At 37.1% G+C, this 20,154-nt stretch overlaps 1 pseudogene; it reads left to right on the top strand.

The window, feature by feature from the left end:
• Positions 1–12,706: 12,706 nt before the first annotated feature.
• Positions 12,707–14,484, top strand: LOC104118418 (UDP-glucosyltransferase 29-like; annotated as a pseudogene).
• Positions 14,485–20,154: the final 5,670 nt, after the last annotated feature.

Raw genomic sequence — 20,154 nt, 5'->3', positions numbered from 1 at the left:
ACTTTTTATTACTAGTGTACTTTCCCGAAAAAATATTAAATATGATTTCTTTTTTAATTTTATTCAAAATAATATTTACTACTATCCTTTTTTCGATTCTTATAATATCCAACAAAAAACATTTTGAGAAAAGGTATGTGAAAGACATCTCAGATTAAATGAAACGACTATTTAAATTAGTATATGAACTTGATTAAGGAAAATAAAAAGAAAGCTAATGTATCCTCTATTTCATTTATTTTTTCCCGACTTCTCTTCACCTTGCTTCATCACAGTCTATTGATCTCACACATCACCAAATATTGTATTAAACATGTATCTGGCTTCTTCTACTAAACCAGCCCAATGCAAGTCCTTTCTTTGGTGCTCAACCTATTTCAGGGGATTCTCTTTTGTTAACTTAATTTTTGATTGAGAGTAGAAATAATAATTTGAATAAGATTTAGGAGTCTAAAGTTCTAACATAATACTTATGTTTGTGGGATAGCCTATCAATGATAATTATTTTATAAAACATATCCAGATGAACTTTACAACTTCACTTCTTTAGGTCAAGTGTCTAATTTAATATTAATGCTCCAAGTAAATTAATTTATGCTCTAGAATAAAAGTTTCTTTTTGTATTACATTTAAGTAATGACCCGACCGGTCGTTTTGAGTATTATAACCCCATTTTCCTATGTACTGATCAATTTATGCTTTACAGTTATTTTATGACTTACCCGGTTAGTTGGTTCGGGTCCGAAAAAAATTCGGAGTGAAATGAGACACTTAGTCTCATAAGTAAAAATTTTAAGTTAGAAAAGTAACAGGATGTCGACTTATGTGTAAACAATCTCAGATTTGAATTTTGATAATTGCAATAGCTCCGTATGGTGATTTTGGACTTAGGAGCGTGTCCGAAAAATTATTTGGAGGTCCGTAGTGGAATTAGGTTTGAAATACCGAAAGTTAAATTTTTGGGAAGTTTGACCGGGGGTTGACTTTTTGATATCGGGGTCGGAATCCGATACTGAAAATTTAAATACCTCCGTTTATATCATTTATGACTTGTGTACAAAATTTGAGGTCAATCGGACTTGATTTGATAGGTTCCGGCGTCGTTTGTGGAAACTTGAGATTTCAAAGTTCATTAGGCTTGAATTGGGGTATTATTCGTGGTTTTAGCATTGTTTGAGGTGGTTTTTGGGTTCGACTAAGTTCGTATGATGTTTTAGGACTTGATGGTTTATTTGATTGAGGTCCAGGGGGACTCGGGTAAGTTCCGGGGGGGTTAACGAATCATTTTTTCCCTTGGTGAGATTGCTGATATCTGTTGTTGCACTCTTCTGGTTTCCTCTTTCGCGTTCCCAAGTGGGCCCTCACGTTCACGAAGAGTGTTTTCGGAGTGGTGACATTCTGTTCTTCGCGTTCGCGAAGGGGAGGACGTGAACTCGAAGGTATGGTCTGTGTGTGCATCGCGAACGTAGGAGTGGTATCGCGTTCGCGAAGAGGAGTGAGGCAATTGGGGACCCCAGGTCCTTGTTCTACGCGTTCACGAAGGTCTGAGCTGGAAAAGCTACGCGTTCGCGAAGCCATGGTCTCATTCGCGTAGGGTAATATTGGTAAAGCTTCGCATTCGCGAAGGCATGATTGCGTTCGCAAAGGCTTAAATTCTGGGCAGTCGAGTTGTGTTTTGCGAACGCGAGGGACCAGTCGCGTTTGCGAAGAAGAGAGGTCTGGACAGAAAGTTTAACTATTTGGAGCTCGGATTGAGGTAATTTTTGGGAGATTTTCAGAGGAAACAACATGGTAAGTGTTCTTAACTCAATATTAGTTAAATTGCCCGAATTCATGATTGTTTTTATCATTTAATTGGTGAATTAAGTTGTAAACGTTTAAAAACCCTCTTGGATAACTTTGAGGATTGAGGGCCGAATTGTTATCGGAATTTAATAATTTTGGTATGGTTAGACTCGTGGTTGAATGGACTTTCATATTTTATAACTTTTGTCGAGTTCTGAGACGTGGGCCCCATGAGCGATTTTTGGAGTTAAAATTCGGATTTTTATGGAAAAATTGTATTTTCATATGAAATTAATTCCAATAAATTCTATTAACTGAAACGAATTATTTGTGGCTAGATTCGAAGTATTCGGAGGTCGATTTGCGAGGCAAAGGCATATCAGAGTAAAGAGTTTCACGCTCTGAGGCAAGTAGTAGTTTTAAATCTGGTCCTGAGGGTATGAAACCCCTGAATTTTGTGTCATGTGATTATTTTGGAGGTGACGCACATGCTAGGTGACGGGCGTGTGGGCGTGCACCGAAGGGATTGTGACTTGGTCCGTCTCGTGAAACTATAAAGTTGAACAACTTGTTGTTAACTATATGTTCTCTACGTGTTGAAGAAATTTGACTGTAAATCATGTTAGAAATCATGCTTAGGCTATGTGATAGTACTGTTGGGACCCACAGAGGTTGCGTACTTGTTGAATTACTTGCTAATTGTTGTCTTGTACTAAGTCATGATTTTTCTTGTGCATCATACCTCGGTCTTTCTTGATATTTGTTGATTCACTATGTTATCTTTGTTTGGGCTGATCTTTGTGATTTCTGAGAGCCCGAGAGACTAGAGAGGTTGAGGACTGAGTAAGGCCGAGGGCCTATCGGTGAGGTAAGGATATTATGGGATTTGGTATTGTATTTAAATATTGTATTTTCAAACTTAAAAGAAATTGTGGTTTATTGATATTATCGGCTTGCCTAGTATCGAGATAAGCGCCATCACGACAGGTTGGGAATTTGGATCGTGACAAGTTGGTATTAAAGCCTAGGTTACATAGGTCTCATGAGTCATGAGCAGGTTTAGTATAGTTTTGCGGATCGGTACGGACACGTCTGTACTTATCTTCGAGAGGCTGCAGAACCCTTAGGAAAATTTCACTTTCTTGTAATCTGTCGTGCGAATTTGTTGATTTCGAAAACTAAATTTCTGTTATTCTATTCTCTCACCGATGGTGAGGACATGTACTACCAGATCGGACGGTCAACCACCAGTGCAACCAGCTAGGGCCACGAGAGGCTGGGGATATGATAGAGGAAAAGGCCGAGGTAGAGTTTGAGGTGTAGCTCGTACCACAGTTGGACCAGCACCTGTAGTACCACCAGCTACTCCAGCTCAGGAGCAGATTCCAGATATAGCTTAGCCGATAGGATCAGCTCGGGCACCAGCTGTGCCCATTGAGATTCCAGGCCTTCAGGAGACTTTGGCCCAGATATTGACAGTTTGCACTGGTCTTGCTCAGGTGGTTTCGGCTTAGGCCGCACCTGCCACTTCTCAGGCCGGGAGAGGTACTCATACCCCTGTTGCCAGTACTCCAGACCAGGTAGTACAGGGACTTCAGTTACAGGGGGCACTACCAGCCCAGACGACTGCAATTGCTCAGGCCCCAGTAGTTCCTGTTATGGTAGATGATGAGCAGAGGAGACTTGAGAGATTTGAGAGGCTTCGACCTCCACAATTTAGCGGTGCTAAGACAGAGGATTCTTAGGGTTTTCTGGATAAGTGTCAACGGATGCTTCAGATAGCAGGTATTCTAGAGACCAGTGGGGTCTCGTTCACTATTTTCAGTTTTCTAGGGCAGCCTTCAGATGGTGGGAGGCTTACGAGAGGTGTAGGCCGGTTGGTGCAGCACCCCTTGCCTGGCAGCAGTTCTCCGGTCTATTCCTGGAGAAGTTCGTGACTCAGTCCCGCAGAGAGGAGCTGCGCAGGCAGTTCAAGCAACTTCGTTAGGGTGATATGTCCGTGACACAATATGAGATGAGATTTTCATAATTGGCCTGTCATGCTATCTGGTTGATTCCTAAAGACAGAGAAAGGATCAGGATGTTCATAGATGGTCTCACTTTTCAGCTACGATTACTCATGACTAGAGAGAGAGTGTGTATGGTGCTACTTTCGACAAGGTTGTCGACATTGCTCGTCAGATTGAGATGGTTCGTAGCTAGGAGCGGGTTGAGAAGGAGGCTAAGAGGCCTCGTGGTTCAGGTAATTTCAGCGATGTTCCTTCAGGGGGTCAGTTTTACCGCGGTAGGGGTCGTTCTTACAGACACGTTCAGACGAGTCGTCCAGCTCATCGTGGTGCATCAGCTAGCCACGATTCTTATAGTGCTCACTCATGACAGTCTCCATTCAGTGCACTACCAGTGCAGAGTTCTCATCATGCCTCGACCGCTCAGGCTTCTATAGGTAATTCTTCGGGTTATCAGGAGCAGCAGTTCCGTCAGATGAGGGGTTGTTTCGAGTGTGGAAAATTGGGTCATTTCAAGAGAGATTGTCCTAGGCTGTTGAGTGGGGCTCTACAGTAGAGTTCTCGACCGACGACACCGGCACCGGCACCAATAGTTACACCACCCACCCAGCCAGCTCGGGGTGGGGGTCAGGCAGCTAGGGGTCGCCCAAGAGAGGGAGGCTGGTCAGGCCCGATTTTATGTTTTTCCTGCCAGGCCAGATGCTATTGCTTGAGATGCAGTGATCACATGTATTGTTTCAGTGTGCATAGGGAGGCTTCTATATTATTTGACCCTGGTTCCACTTATTCATATGTATCATCGTATTTTTCTCATTATCTGGATATGCCCTGTGAGTCCTTAGTTTCACATGTTTGTGTATCTACACCGGTGGGTGATGTTATTACTGTGGATCGTGTATATCGATCGTGTGTGGTAACTATTGGGGAACTGGAGATTAGAGTTGATCTCTTATTACTTGGTATGGTTGATTTCGATATAATCCTGGGTATGGATTGGTTGTCTCCATGTCATGCTATTCTGGACTGTCACACAAAAACCATGACGTTGACGATGCCGGGGTTGCCAAAGGTTGAATGGAGGGGTTCTCTAGAGTTTATTCCTAGTAGGGTAGTTTCTTATTTGAAGGCCCAACGTATGGTTGGAAAGGAATGTTTGTCATATTTGTCCTTTGTGAGAGATGTTAATGCAGATACTCCTATTATTTATTCAGTACCGGTTGTGCAAGACTTTTCGAATGTATTTCCTACAGACCTGTTGGGTATGCCACCCGATAGGGATATTGATTTCGATATTGACTTAGTGCAGGGCACTCAACCCATTTCTATTCCTCTGTATCGTATGGCACCAGCTGAGTTAAAAGAATTGAAAAGGCAGCTTCAGGAACTCCTTGAAAAGGGGGTTCATTAGGCCTAGTGTGTCACCTTGGGGTGCATCGATTCTGTTTGTGAAAAATAAAGATGGTACGATGCGGACATGCATCGATTATAGGCAGTTGAACAAAGTTACAATCAAGAATAAATATCCCTTGCCGTGTATTGATGACTTATTTGACCAGCTTCAGGGAGCGAGGCTGTTCTCCAAAATGGATTTTGAGATCTGGGTATCAACAGTTGAAAATTCAGGATTCGGATATTCTGAAGACGACATTCAGAACTCGTTATGGCCACTATGAATTTTTTGTGATGTCGTTTGGGCTAACCAATACCCCAGCATCATTTATGAATTTGATGAATAGTGTATTCCAGCCATATCTTGATTTATTTGTCATAGTATTTATTGATGATATTCTGGTGTACTCACGTAGCCAGGAGGAGCATGCACAATACTTGGGTATTGTATTATAGAGGCTGAGAGAGGAGAGACTTTATGCCAAATTCTCTAAGTGTGAGTTCTGGCTTAGTTCGGTGGCATTATTGGGACATTTAGTGTCCAGTAAAGGAATTAAGGTGGATCCGAAGGAAATAGAGGCAGTTCAGAATTAGCCCAGACCATCTTCAGTTACTGAGATTTAGAGTTTTCTCGGCTTGGCGGTTTATTATCGTCGCTTCATGGAGGGATTCTCGTCTATTGCATTGCCTATGACTAAATTGACCCAGAAAGGTGCTCCGTTCAAGTGGTCGGATGAGTGTGAAGAGAGCTTTCAGAAACTCAAAACAGCTTTGACTACAGCTCCAGTATTGGTGTTTCCTACAGTTTCAAAGTCTTATACTTTGTATTATGACGCGCCGCATATTGGTCTCGGCGCAGTGCTGATGCAAAACGGTAGGGTGATTGCCTATGTGTCCAAACAATTAAAGGTACATGAGAAGAATTATCCAGTCTACGACCTTGAGTTAGCTGCTATTGTTCATGCCTTGAAAGTTTGGCGGCATTACTTGTACGGTGTCCAGTGTAAGGTATATACCGATCATCGGAGTCTACATAATTTGTTTACACAAAAAGATCTTAATTTATGGCAGCAGAGGTGGTTAGAGTTGCTTAAGGATTATGATATCACCATTCCCTATCATCCCGGAAAGGCCAATGTAGTGGCCGATGCCTTGAGTCGTAAGGCGAAAAGTTTGGGCAGCTTAGCATACTTGCCTATAATAGAGAGGCCTTTAGCCTTGGATGTTCAGGCCTTGGCCAACCAGTTTGTTAGATTGGATGTTTCCGAGCTGAATCGAGTTTTGGCTTGTGTGGTTTCTCGGTCTTCTTTATATGATCGCATCAGAGAGCGCCAGTATGATGACCCACATCTGCTTGTCTTTAAGGACGCAGTTCAGCACAGTGATGCCAAGGAAGTCACTATTGGATATGACGATGTATTACGGATGCAGGGCAGACTATGTGTACCTAATGTAGATGGTTTGCGTGAGTTGATTCTCCAGGAAGCTCACAGTTCGTGGTACTCCATTCATCCAGGTATCGCGAAGATGTATCAGGATTTGAGGCAGCACAATTGGTGGAGGCGAATGAAAAAAGATATAGTTGGGTTTGTAGCTCGGTGTTTAAATTGTCAACATGTAAAGTATGAACATCAAAGGCCGGGAGGATTGCTTCAGAGACTTGAGATTCCGGAATGGAAATGGGAATGTATTACCATGGATTTCGTAGTTGGGCTTCCACGAACCTTGACAAAGTTTGATGCTGTTTGGGTGATTGTGGATCGGTTGACCAAATCTGTGCATTTTATTCCAGTTGGCAGTAATTATTCTTCGGAGCGGTAGGCTAGGATTTATATCTGCGAGATTGTTTGCCTACACGATGTGCCCGTGTCCATCATTTCAGATCGGGGCACGCAGTTTACATCACAGATTTGGAAGAGCAGTGCAGCGAGAATTAGGCACACAGGTTCAGTTGAGCACAACATTTCACCCTCAGGCAGACGAACAGTCCGAGCGCACTATTCAGATATTGGAGGATATGTTACACGTTTGTGTCATTGATTTTGGGGGTTCTTGGGATCCATTTCTGCCACTCGTGGAGTTTGCTTACAGTGATAGCTACCAATCGAGTATTCAGATGGCTCCGTATGAGGCTTTGTATGGGAGACGGTGCTGGTCCCCGGTGGGTTGGTTTGAGCTGGGTGAGGCTAGACTATTGGGTACTGACTTGGTTCAGGATGCTTTAAAGAAGGTCAAAGTGATTCAGGAACGGCTTCGCATGGCACCGTCTAGACAGAAGAGTTATGCTGGCAGGAAGGTCCGTGATGTTGTTTACATGGTTGGGGAGAAGGTTCTTCTCAAGATTTCACCCATGAAGGGCATGTTGAGGTTCGGAAAGAAGGGCAAGTTGAACCCTCGGTATATTAGGCCTTTTGAGATACTTAATAAAATTGAAGAGGTGCTTATGAACTTGCCTTGCCACCTAGTCTATCAGGTGTTCATCCAGTGTTCCATGTATCCATTCTCCGAAAGTATGTCGGGGATCCGTCTCATATTCTGGATTTCAGTACAGTACAATTGGACGGTAATTTGACTTATGATGTGGAGCCAGTGGCTATTTTAGACCGGCAGGTTTGATAGTTGATGTCAAAGACTATAGCATTAGTAAAGGTGTAGCGGAGAGGCCATCCATTCGGAGAAGCTACTTGTGAGATTGAGTAGGATATGCAAAACAAATATCCACACCAATTTGAGATTCCATGTATAATTCTAAATCCGTTTGAGGACGAACGTTTGTTTAAGAGGGGGAGAATGTAACGACACGACCGGTCGTTTTGAGTACTATAACCCCGTTCCCCCATTTACTAGTCAATTTATGCTTTACAGTTATTTTATGACTTACCGAGTTAGTTGGTTCGGGTCCGGAAAGAATTCGGAGTGAAATGAGACACTTAGTCTCATAATAGAAAATTTTAAGTTAAAAAAGTGACCGGATGTGGAATTATATGTAAACAGCCTCAGATTTGAATTTTTATGATTGCAATAGCTCCGTATGGTGATTTTGGACTTAGGAGCATTTCCGAAAAATTATTTGGAGGTTTGTGGTGGAATTAGGCTTGAAATGCCGAAAGTTAAATTTTTGGGAAGTTTGACCGGGGTGTTGACTTTTTGATATCGGGGTCGGAATCCGATACTGAAAATTGGAATACCTCAGTTATGTCATTTATTACTTGTGTGCATAATTTGAGGTCAATCGGACTTGATTTGATAGGTTTCGGCGTCATTTGTGGAAACTTGAGATTTCAAAGTTCATTAGGCTTAAATTGGGGTATGATTCATGGTTTTAGCGTTGTTTGAGGTTATTTGAGGGTTCGACTAAGTTCGTATGATATTTTACGACTTGATGGTATGTTTGGTTGAGGTCCCTGGGGCTCGGGTAAGTTCCGGAGGGTTAACGGATCATTTTTGGCCTTGGTGAGATTGCTGATATCTGCTGCTGCACTCTTCTGGTTTCCTCTTTCGCGTTCGCCAGTGGGCCCTCGCATTCGCGAAGAGTATTTTTGGAGTGGTGAGATTTTGTTCTTTACGTTCGCGAAGGGGAGGACGCGAGTGTGAAGGTGTGGTCTGTGGTGCATCGCGAACGCGAGAGTGGTATCGCGTTCGCGAAGAGGAGTGAGGCAATTGGGGACCCCATGTCCTTGTTTTACGCGTTCGCGAGGTGGTGGTCACGTTCGCGAAGGGTAAGATTAGTAAAGCTTCGCGTTCGCGAAGCTATGATAGAGTTCGCGAAGGGTTAAATTTTGGGGAGTCGAGTTGTGCTTCGCGAACGCGAGGGACCTGTCGCGTTCGCGAAGAAGAGAAGTCTGGACAGAAAGTTTAAGTTCAGAAAATGGGACTTCCATTTTTAACGATTTGGAGCTCGGATTGAAGCAAATTTTGGGAGAGTTTCAGAGGAAACAACAGGGTAAGTGTTCTTAACTCAATATTGGTTAAATTATCCGAATCCATCGTTGTTTTTATCATTTAATTGGAGAATTAAGTTGGAAAAGTTTGAAAATCCTCTTGGATGAATTTGTGGATTTGAGGGGCGAATTGTTATCAAAATTTAGTAATTTTGGAATGGTTAGACTCGTGATTGAATGGACGTTCATATTTTGGAACTTTTGTCGAGTTACGAGACATGGGCCCTACGGGCGATTTTTTGAGTAAAATTCGGATTGTTATGGAAAAATTATATTTTCATATGGAATTAATTCCAATAAATTCTATTGACTAAAACGAATTATTTGTGACTAGATTCGAGGCATTCAGAGGCCGATTTGTGAGGCAAAGGCATAGCAGAGTAAAGAATTTCATGCTCTGAGGTAAGTAACAATTTTAAATCTGGTCCCGAGGGTATGAAATCCTGGAATTTTGTGTCCTGTGATTATTTTGGAGGTAACGCACATGCTAGGTGACGGGCGTGTGGGCGTGCACTGAGAAGATTGTGACTTGGTCTGTCCCGTGAAACTATAAAGTTGAACAACTTGTTGTTAACTATATTTTCTCTATGTGTTAAAGAAATTTGACTGTAAATCATGTTAGAAATCATGCTTAGGCTATGTGATAGTACTGTTGGGACTCACAGAGGTCGCGTACTTGTTGAATTACTTGCTAATTGTTGTCTTGTACTAAGTCATGATTTTTTTTGTGCATCATACCTCGGTCTTTCTTGATATTTGTTGATTCACTATGTTATCTTTGTTTGGGCTGATCTTTGTGATTTCTGAGAGCCAGAGAGACTAGAGAGGTTGAGGACTGAGTAAGGCCGAGGGCCTATCGGTGAGGTAAGGATATTATGGCACGTGAGTTGTCCGTACAGGATATTATAGCACGTGAGTTGTCCGTGCGGATTATGGCGCTTGGGCTGTAGGAGCCCTTCCGGACTCTGTACACCCCCAGTGAGCGCGGGTACCAATTGAGTGTGAGTGCTGAGGGCTGAGAGGCGAGTGGTTGAGTTGTTGTGACGAGTGGAGTAACTGTTGCCCTGAGAGGCTGTATTTGCTTTCATTTGTTGTTGCACTTAAATGCTATTTGTCATTGTTGTGAAATTCTTTGAAAGCTTTTATATCAGAATTATATGAACTTGAAATGTATAAATTGATTTGACTTAAATTGCTGGATTTGAAAGCATGTGTATTCCTTGTTGGAATTACTGAAAATGAACTATAACTGTGTAGCTCGTCATTATCTTTAGTTCCTTAGTTATTATTGTTACTTGCTAAGTTGGTTGTACTCATACTACACCCTGCACTTCGTGTGCAGATCTGTGTGTTCCCGGACATAGCGGGTGTTGATTCTTTCGCACAGCTAATTTTTCGGAGATTCCGAGGTATCTGCCGTGTTTACAGTCATGCCTCTCCTTCCCTATCTCCTTATTTACTGTATTTGGTCTTAGACTATTATAGACCGTATTTTTCAGACTTGTATTCATATTAGATGCTCATATACTCAGTGACACCAGGTTTTGGGAAGTGTTCGTATCAGTATTTGTGAGATTTGGTATTGTATTTAAATATTATATTTTCAAATTTAAAAGAAATTGTGATTTATTGATATTATCGGCTTACCTAGTATCGAGATAGGCGCCATCACGACAGGTTAAGATTTTGGGTTGTGACAATTTACTTCCCCTTTTTAGATATTTGAAGAGAATTTCTCTATTTCTTAATGAATTTTAAGCTGCTTTTCTTTTCGTTTTCTTGGAAAAAGACCATTCCTTCGGTAAAGTTGAACTAATATAATCCATATTTAGTTTTCTACTCATAATATGTGATCCCAAATCCTAATTACCAATAATAATTGTTAATCTCTCTTTGTAATGTCTCATAAGGCTAGAGTTTATAAGATTATACTATTGATTTATAGCGATTGACAAATAACATTTACTTTATCTAAAATGCAACTCCTATTGCAAACATTTGAATAGGAGTCACAGACAAAAGTTTATTTTAAAGAAAGTGTAATAGTTACTGTTATTACGTACCTAAGGAAAATTATGTACTGGTATACGCCTAAAATATTACTATACATCAATCTTGTAAATAGGAGTTAAAAAGAGCAACCTTTACCATTCTCAAAAAAGAGCACAAAGTGGGAAACAATCCAAACTCATCTAACATGTTGGAACTACACTTCAGTAAATTTAAGTATTTTCTGGTAAAACTTATCTTAAGGCAACATTTGTACATACTATTATTGATATAGTTCTTAATCTTAGCAAAAACAACAAACAAATATTCTTACACACTCAAGTAAAATACATGAAAGACATCAAAGTATATTGGCTATTTATATATTTCAAAATAGAGAAAATAAGATGTATATATTATTTCAAAAAGAAACATAAGACAATTGGCATTAGAGATTATAATACCTTGACAAACTTACTTTCACTTCAAAAAAACTCATATCCATTAGAAATTAATTAGGAAGTTCCACTTCCATGTCCAAAAATAGAACGAAACAAAGAAGAAGAGAGCAACATCAATTGAAAACCGTAATATATGCAACAAACAACATATTAATGAATCAGTAAAATATAAAAACATGATAAAAAATAACATCAATCAAATCAGAAAATTTGAAGAGAACAAATAACATTTGAAAACAATTATTATCAGGAAATCAATACATCAACGATTTCTGAAAAACAAAAGTAGGCTAAATAGTGTTACATCCAAAGTAATAATTTTCTAGGCAAAAAAACTACAAAAAAATAAAAAGAAAAAAAAAAGATTCCAAAGGGATTGACCTGATGCCAAAGGGAATGAAAACAATACTTGAGAGCAGAAGGACTATTTGAAGAGGACTGACTCTTGGGTGTCATATTTATTTTTACTAATTAAAATGAAAGTTCATGGTCTTAAAAATTATAATTATGACAGGTACTAAAGAGGGTGGTAATTATTGAGTAATTGCAAAAATAAGTAACGTACCTTTAGGAGTTACAATAGAGTAATAATTGTCATATTTTAATAGTAAAAAGTACATTGAAAGGGAAAATTGTTTTTGAACAAAAAAAAAAAGGCATAAAAAACCAGAAAAAGATAAATGTGAATGAAAGCCAAAGAGATATGCTACATCAGCTTTTCCATGTCCTACTTTATATATATTTATATATATATATATATATATATATATATATATATATATATATATATAGAGATAGATAGATAGATACTAAAACAAACAAGAGATCCTCTAAGTCAACACAGTATATCTCTATCATTAACTGGAGAGATATACTTTCATTAAATATAATTGGGCTCTATTCCTTGTAACTCCCCATCGATCGATGCGTTGTGATTGCTTAGCATGATCTTTATAAAAATAATTGTATCATAATAATTGAACTTTGGCAATGTAATAATTATACAGATTACAAGAATCAATAAATGACTAATTTTTTGCCAATTAGTAATATAATTACACCATGTGCATCTTATTTATGTTACATGACAAAATCATCAAGTTTAGCAAGTTATTTTCTTTTCTGAAGGGGGTTAGTCGATCACTAAAAAGGTCATTACAATGTGTGAATATAAGATGTTTCGCCCTTTAACTTTCTGAAAAAGCAAAGTTCTTTTTCCTATAAATAGATTCCTTCCATATTGGATGAATCAAGACAGTTTAAAGAACTTCTCACTCAATAAAAGAGGTCTTCCCCTCCTCATGTCTCTTCTCTTCTGATCTTTTCCAACAATCTGATTAGTGTTCCTCTTTGCCTAAAACATACTACCTTTTTATATTCTAAGGATTTTGATCTATTCAAACAACAAAATCCCACTATTCGACCAAGAGTTAACTTTGATTTCATGGAGGGGAAAAAACAGCAGGTTGATGAACCTCAAAAAATTCTGATTGTTCCAATGATAGCACATGGTCATGCAACTCCATTTTTTGAACTCGCCAAAAAGCTCTCCAAAGCCAACTTCCACATCTATCTATGTTCCACTTCTGCTGTCCTTAGTTTCCTTAAGTAAAGCCAAGAAAAATACTTCTCAGATGTTTCAAACACTAATATCGAACTCATAGAACTTCACTTGCCATCTATGCCCGATCTTCCTTCACACTACCAGAGCACCAAAGGCCTTCCTAACCATCTATATCCATCTCTTTTCAAGGCATTCCAAATGGCTGGCGAAAGCTTTTCCAACATAGTCAACAATCTTAACCCTGATTTGATCATAGAAGACTTCTTTCAGGCATGGGCTCCAGATATTGCTTTATCAAAAAATATTCCTATTGTTAATTTCACAGTTTCTGGTGCAGCATCCTATTCTTTTATGTATCATCTTTATTTGCACGACGGTTCAACTGATGATTACCCTTTCCCAGAAATGTGTCTCTCTAACAATGAGATAGAGATAGGACTGATTTCAAAGCCTACTGGATCGTCTATTACGACATTTTTGGAAAAGATTCTTGTCTACAGCGCACGCAAAAAGTCTAATGACATCATTTTGATCAACAATTGGAAGGAAACTGAGGCTAAATATATGCAGTACCTGTCCACTATAACCAATAAGAAGATTTTAAGTGTTGGTCCACTCATAGGGCAAACTGATGAAAGCACTCAATATGATCAGGATTCCGACATCATAGAATGGCTCGATAAGAGAGATCCATTTTCAACTGTCTATGCAGTATTTGGAAGTGAAAACGTCTGGTCAAAGGAAAATATTCAAGAGATTGCTCATGGAATTGAGCTAAGCGATGTAAACTTTTTATGGGTACTTAGGTTTCCAGGGAGCGAAGTTGAACAAGTTTTACCTGAAGGGTTTCTGAATAGAGTTAAGGAGAGAGGGATGGTTGTTTCAAGATGGGTACCTCATGCCAAAATCATGAGTCACACAAGCATTGGCGGATTCTTGAATCATTGTGGTTGGAATTCTACAGTTGAATGTATACATTTTGGGGTTCCACTTATAGCCATGCCATTTAATATGGATCAGTTTATAACTGCAAATTATGCAGTTGAGCAAGGCATGGCATTGAAGGTTCAGAGAGATGAAAAAGGAGGGCTGAAAAGAGGAGATCGCAAAAGCTATAAGAAATGTTATAATGGAGAAGAAGATGGGAGAAGAACTGAGGGAGAAATCAAAGGAATTGAGTGAGAAAATAAGAATAAAGGAAGAAAAAGAGATTGACCAAGAAGCTTTGGAGGAACTTCGGAAGCTTTGCTTGATGAATAAGAAAGAGAAAAGTATTTAAGTATCTGTTTGATGTTTTGGTTCATGTCTTCTATCTGAAAGAAGATTGTTCAATGATTTCAAATTTGTTACTCCTTCTTGTATTATTGTCTTTGAGTTTAATTTCTTGCTTGGGTGGGTGGGTGATGGCGGATTTTAAAATTCTTTCGCGTGGTCACGGATGGTGAAAAGGAGCGTGACGGTGGACATATATGATGAACTTTTGATCTATGATTTCACAATATGAATCGATTTAAATGCGACTCAAATATTTTATGAGTACCTTCTACCATATAATGATACAAATATTAAATTACTCTCTATTCTACAATAACTAGACATATAAGAAGATAAAACTCACTCTTTTGACTCTGTTGAGATTTGAATTTGTTTCTATGAATTTTTATTCCACTTTAATAGGAGTAACAATTAGGTCACACTTATTTTGCTCTGATTTTCTACGGAGAAGAAATCTCAAAAACAAAAAGTACATCTTTCTAATAAGAAATAAGTGGCCGTGTAGCCTTTTTTTTTTTATAAGGTGGAATTCATCGGGGGATTTGCAGCCGTACCCAATATTTGTGTCACCTTTTAACCTGTACCCTATTTTTTAAAATTATTGATTTGGTAGCCATCTTACAAAATATCCGTAATAATATGACAATTACACCCCTGACAAAAGATATAAAACGATCTTCTCCTCTCCTCTCAGCAACTTTATAAAAAAATCAGAAACTTGTCCAGATTCATTTTCAGAATCACACTTGCATAAAGTTGTTTCACCTTGAAGCTAAAATTTTATGCTAATGTAGCATGAAGTTGTTTCATGTTGAAGCTAAAACTTCATGCTAATATAGCATGAAATTGTTTCACATTGAAGCTAAAACTTCATGCTAATGCATGCCGAAGTTATTTATCCTGCACCCTACAGTTTTGTCATGAATTTTATCTGAAACTTCAATCTAAACATGCTGAAGTTATTTAGTTCATTTGCTAAAATTTCAGGCTAAACATGCTTAAGTTATTTGGTTCATTTGCTAAAACTTCATACTAATATGCTTAAGTTTTTAGTTCATTTGCTAAAATTTCAGACTAAACATGCTTAAGTTTTTGTCTTATAGTATGTAATTTTCTAATGAGTTTTTGCTAATGCATGGTGAAGTTATTTAGTTTATTTGCTAAAACTTCAGACAAAATATGCTAAAGTTATTTAGTTCATTTGCTAAAACTTCAGACTAAATATGCTGAAGTTTTTTAGTTCATTTGTTAAAACTTCAGACTAAACATGTTTAAATTTTTGTCTTGCAGTATGTAATTTTCTAAAGAGTTTTTGCTAATGCATGCTGAAATTATTTAGTTCATTTGCTAAAACTTCATACCAAAACATGGTGAAGTTTTGTAACACAGTCTACAGTTTTGTCCTGAGTTTTATTCGAAACTTCAGTCTAAACAAGCTGAAGTTTTTTAGTTTATTTGCTAAAACTTCAGCCTAAACATGCTTAAGTTTTTGTCTTGCAGTTTGTCAATAGTCTTTTATTAAAGAAGGGCAAAATCGTCTTTTTAAAACACTTTTAACAACAAAAAAATGGGTACGGATGCAAACGGAAAAACAAAACATATAAAAGTTAAAAAGGGGCGACCAAATAGTGAGCCCCATGCAATTTTTACGAATTCATCTAAGCAAAGAAATAAGTTTTAAAATAGGATACATGAGACATGGAGGCCCGTTAACGGACGGGGCATTCAGAAAATGACCTTTTTAGATCTCTTATGTGTAAAAGACAGATCTCTTACATGTAAAAGTAAATCTTTCATGTATAAAAAAAGAGGGTTATAAAACTAAAAACAAGTTTGTAAAGAGCCATAAAACCAATTGACCCACGTCAAACTGATGGCATTTTTGTTTTATTTTCAATAGTTTAATGGCAATTTTGCTCCTTTTCCGTTTTCTTGTAATAAGTCAAACTGTGCATCTTGTGTATTAATTGCTCGAATGCGTTCTTAATGGTTGTCTTATTCATAAATTGATACCGTGTGATCTTTAATTCTTATTTTAGGAAGAAGTCAAATTGTATCATGTGGTATCAATTGCTGTGTAGAAGTTATTGCATTAGATAGGAGGGATTCATCTGAAGTTTTGCTCCAAATTCGTGCTAATTACATCATTTAAAACCTGGGCAATCCTAGAGATCTGCGAGTTTAACCCAATAATGATTCAAGTCGTGCGTGTATGATTCACATAATCCTTTTGCTTAGGCGATTGCAGATTAGTTGATTAATAAACTTAATTTGTTAACTAACCAAGAGAAAAAATTGCATTCCAGTTGGCTCATGCTCCAAGACTTTAAACACTTTTTTATCTGTAGCGTGATTACACTACTAAATCATGCTTGAATTAACGTTTCACATCATTTCATAGTGTAGCACTTTGTATATTATTCTATTATATCGTTGAAGCAATATTTAAGTTTAATACTTATAGGTACATAGAAAACAGTCTAGTAACAAATACTCGTTGCTTTGCCATGAGTTTTGAGTTTATTTTATGGGGTTTCGAGGTGATTCAACATGAATTTATGATTATATCCACTTTTTCGTGTGCCATTAGTACATGTTTGTAGAATCTTTTTGACAGACTCTGATTGACCTGAAATTTTGTAGGTCCATAGGAAATGGCCTAGTGGCCAATACTCATTGCTTTGCCATAACTTTCTAGTTCATTTTTTGTGGTTTCGAGATCATGCGATACGAATTTTTGATTATATCAACTTTATCGGGGTGAAAATCATTTATACCCTTTAACTTTACTCTAACGCTATTTTTTATGATTGTTATTTAAATATTACGTGCATTATGTATGTATGTGTGTGTGTGCGCGCGGTCGTACGCATATATTTAAGTTTCGCTCTCTTATTCTCTATCATCTATATAGATAAATGGGATTTGATCGTCATTAATGAAATAATTTTTAAATTATAATCTAGAATGCATTTACAATATAAATAGATATCTTTTAGAAATCTGTTATAAAATCTATCTCTATTTTTATTTCATTAATAACGATCAAAACTCATTTATCTATATAGAATTCTATTATAAATTTATCTCTATTTTTATTAATTATTTTTGTATTACTTAAATTCAAATATGTTTATAAAGTTTTTGCTCCCTTTATTGTCACTTTAGAAATATATATTAGAGCTTTGATTGCTATATATAAAATTAAATTATTTTTATTCTGCTAATCTATTTCACTATAGAATATATTACTTAAAGTATTATTTCTCACTCTTCTTTTTTCGTCTCAGAAATAATTTTTCTTCTTTCTACAGGTACTTTTGTTATATAAATTTCAATAACCGAAAGAAAAATATCACGATTTTAAAAAAGTAAAAGAAAAAAAAAAAAGACAAAGACAAAGGTTGATATGTAAGGGTAAATATATATTTAAAAAAGTCAATGGACATAAAAGGGGGGCGAATGACTATTGTTCAATATTGAGGGGGGATTTAATTTTTAAAGCAAAGTTGAGGGGTGTAAATGATTTTCAAACCACTTTATCGTGTGTATTAGTATATGCTGATTTTGTAGAATTTTTTTGAGGGGCTCTGATTAGCCTAAAATTTCATAGGTCCATAAGAAATAGTCTAATGACCAATACTCATTGCTTCGTCATGATTTCAAGATCATTTTATGGCATTTCAAAATCATGCAACACGAATTATGATCATGTATACTTTTTTATTTGTATTAGTGCATACTGATTTTGTAGAATTATTTTGACGGACTCTAGTCCTAAAAAGGATAAGCGGTCGCTGCAAATATAACCTGGCTTATGGGTCGAGGGTCGAATCGCACAGAGAACTAAGGTTTAGTTATAGTTATTTAATATCACTAAGAAAACAAGTTCAAACAATTTTCGAGTAATAAAGATTAAGATTTTTGTTTTAAACTACTTAACTAAAAAAAATATTAAAGTAATCAGATTATCAACTAATGAGAAATATGTGAATTAAAGAGAAACAAAACCTAGGATTATGATTTTCTCAATTATTAGGATGAATGCTTAACGTGTTCAATATAATCATGCCGATTTATTCTCCAATGATCATGAGTTCTCCTGTTACAATAATTATCCCTCGATTAAAAGCAGTAATTTTCTAGAATTATTCTCTCGAGCTAATCCTAGCTAGCAATTCAAGCGACTCACAAAGATCGTGCCAAAGCTTCGTTATCTCTAATCCCACTTTTAAATCCAAGTAATTAATCTCTTAATTTAATCAAAAGTGACATTGTTCAACAATAATCTAATCAAATATTCTTTTTCAAGCAACACATGATAAACATGCATAGGTAATCTATAGCCATTCAATTAACAACAAGCAAAACGTTGTTGAACAAATAGATTATAAAAATGGCTAATTATAAATAAGCATGTTTAATAATTCACCCAATAATTGATTCCATCAAAACCCTAGAAGAATGGTTTAGCTACTCATACTATTACTCAAAAATACATAAACTATTGTCAAACCAATATCCATAGAAATAAAGATAGAAAAGTAGAGAAAAACTCTTTGATTCGTCTTGTGGAATGTACTTGAGGATCTTTTGGGCTCAATGTTACTTTAACAATGGTGTTCCTTGCCTTCTCAGGCTAAGAATGTGGCTGAAATAATGGTTGGAAGCTTTTATATCGCGTCCCTAAGACAATTGACTAAGTTACCCCTCAAGATAAAACGCAAGCAAATTTTCCCTTGTGCTATAGTTGTGTTTCGCACAAAGTCTAGTTTAATTTTTCAGCTTTTTCTGTGCTTTTTGAAGTTACTTCACTGCCTGGGTCCGATTTTTCTTTTATTCTAAAATTATCTTTTAGCTTCATTATTACTCAAATCACCTTTATTCTTCATTCTTGGTTTCCTATATATCAAACTTCAGGAATTAATCTTAATTGGTCATCTTTCAACCTTCAAAACATCTAAAAACATACCAAAGTAGGGGTAAAACATATTCGGTTATATATAAATCTCGCATATTATCACCACCCCACACTTAGACTTTTGCTTGTCCTTGAGCAAATACAAGACATCACAGATAAATCACAAAGAAGCAGTCAAGCTCATTCAAACTCTCTGTCAAGCGATTATTCAGATACATCAACTACAAGAGTGAACACCTTTCTTTTGCTCATATTCATATATTAAAACTCAAAACTTTGCTCCTCACAAATCCCATTGTACCTCACAAATAAAGAAATACCCCCAAAACACACATCTATGGTAGCAAATCACAAACACTAGGGCATATAAAATAAAACACTCACACTCATCAAGGAATTTCACATAAAACACATACAGTACCATAAGCTTGCCCATTCTGTCACTATCTACTAATGTAGGAGTCCTAATCCACAGTCAAGTAGGACTTTTTAAAGCTTGCAATTTTGGCTTGCGGTAAGGTATGAACACTTTTGGTTATATAGTGACTAAATCTTTCCCTAAACACTTTAAGCATCACTAACTTCTACGTTTTCCACTCTTTTCTTTTGTAAACACTTTCCACACATCGTTTTTTACAGCTCAAGCACAGAAGTCCCCAACTATATAATTTCTTTTGTCTCTCTCTTATTTTTCCCAACTATTTTTTTTATTTGGTTATAATGGAGCTTAAAAAAGGATGTATCAAAGGACTTAACTTTCATTACTTTCATTCTTTGGTGCAACTTTGAGTTTTCAAGTACATAATATTTTTTCATAACCACA

This window comes from Nicotiana tomentosiformis, chromosome 10, assembly GCF_000390325.3.
Source record: "Nicotiana tomentosiformis chromosome 10, ASM39032v3, whole genome shotgun sequence".
In the NCBI taxonomy this organism is placed as follows: domain Eukaryota; kingdom Viridiplantae; phylum Streptophyta; class Magnoliopsida; order Solanales; family Solanaceae; genus Nicotiana; species Nicotiana tomentosiformis.
Note: the sequence above shows the minus strand (reverse complement) of the source record. Positions and strands in the feature narration are given on the sequence as shown.